The sequence below is a fragment of the Arachis ipaensis genome, chromosome B03 (assembly GCF_000816755.2).
Source record: "Arachis ipaensis cultivar K30076 chromosome B03, Araip1.1, whole genome shotgun sequence".
In the NCBI taxonomy this organism is placed as follows: Eukaryota; Viridiplantae; Streptophyta; class Magnoliopsida; order Fabales; family Fabaceae; genus Arachis; species Arachis ipaensis.
This window is the reverse complement of record NC_029787.2, coordinates 133,075,119-133,077,171: the sequence shown is the minus strand read 5'-3', so window position 1 is coordinate 133,077,171 and position 2,053 is coordinate 133,075,119.

Genomic DNA, 2,053 nt, shown 5'->3' with positions numbered 1-2,053 from the left:
TTTTGGTTTACAAGTTTAGTTTACCAACAACAAACTTAGGAATGAAACTCAAATCCGTATTGAAATATTAAAAAAAAAAGACAAGTACAACTTGACCCACAAATTCAAAGCCCAATATTTAAACCCGAATTTGATCCACCAACCCTCTCTTGGTTAACACAATAACACATGACTGTTTCTATACACTATACAGTTTTGGTGGGTAGCTCCCAAGGTTAATATTTGGGCCGGGGAGTTTTGATAACTATTAAAATAATATTGGAACGTTGTTGATGTTTTTAGGTTTTGATTGGGAACGTTTTTTTTTGTGTAAAATGTCAATCCACAAATTAGGAACAGATCTTGTCCAAAACCCCAAAAAAATATAAAGAAGAGAACATAATGTTTAGCCTATATAGTTGGGCCAAAAGTTATTTTCAGGAGAACCAAAATAAAATTTATGGCAGCTCAAGAAATTAAAAAAGAAAAACAAAAAATACTTTTAATATTAAAAAGAATTCAATAAACCTTATCATTACTTGTTATGCTCTAGCACAGAAGCTTTAGATTTGGACAATGACAAAACGTTACAAGCTACCTTTTCAAAGTTCCATGCATTTGTGAATCCCTCTCCTTTTTATTTTTTATTTTTTGTGATGGAATAAATAATTGCATTCCTCGGCCATTCACAAAGCTGGATGTTTTCTTTATCCTTTCTTTGCCATCCACTTAACCCAATCTATCTTTACAAAAAGGTTCTTAGATTCTTCAAAAATGAGTTGTATAATATATAGTTATTTTTGCTTTATATGTACATAGTAAGTTGACACATATGTTGAATATGAGTTATGATGTGAGTAGCAGTAGCACATTATCGGTGTCATGCTGTTTAGTGTGATATGGTGGTTTCTTTTTTTTTTTCTTAAATCGTGGTTGATTTATGAATTTTTATTGTATGATTTTGATCATTCTCTTCTTGTTTTGAGTTGGATACTTTTTTCATATCATTCTTCATTTTATTTTGACTTTAATAATACTTTTTTATTTATCAAAAAAAAAAATAAGAATCAATTTTTTTAACTAATAATTAGTCAATTGTTAGTAAAAAGAAAATTAATTTTCTTAACCAAAATTGCGTTTAAAAAAATAAAAGATTCCTATTGAATAAAAGGACATCTGTAAACCAAGAAAAAGAAGAGCAACTATTAATTAAGAAAACGAAAGAGCAGCCTAACCAATACTCAGGTTAACCATAGATTCATGGTTGAGTCACTGTCTTGGGTATAAAGGCATTCAAAATAGTGAATGTCAAAAGATTATGACATATCTCGTCATCCACCACCACTTGATGCAACAGTCTAAAGCACTACCAGAATTTTGTCTTTGTCAATAAATTATAATTTTATAATTCGTATTTTAATTTTCTTATTTCGAATCTTTGATATGTTTCTCCCATTGTCCATTGATATAAATTATTTGCTTTTTCACCTATATATAGATATACCCTGTTTAATTTGAAATTCTTTTAGAGTATGATAATATATGATATATCCACTAATCAAAAATAATTATTTTTAGTTGAATGCATGAAAGGACAGATTACACTGAGATGGATGTGGAGAATGATATTATCTACTTACATTATTTTTAGTTTAATAAAGAGATCGCATAAACACTAAGGAGCATGATATATAATCTATACTTACATTATTGCATTATGATGACAACTACTATTATCCCCCTTGTCATTATCATAATCAAATAAATCACCAATAGGATATTGGATTAAACCATGGTGGAGAATGGAAACCGAAAGTAGTGTAGAGCATTTGCCATCCACTAACTTCCTGTTAGAAGCAGCCAAGAGGAACACCAATCATATAAAAATGGTTCAAAAATAAGATAATTGGTGAGATATAAAGGGACAACCAACGTGATTATTGTTTTCCAAGATTTCCCAAGTGATTATTTAGTGTAATATATTGAAAATCAATTACAATTTACAAGCCAAGTTTTATAATAATAATTTTAAAATTTAATAATTTAAGTTTAATTAAAAAAATATATACATGAC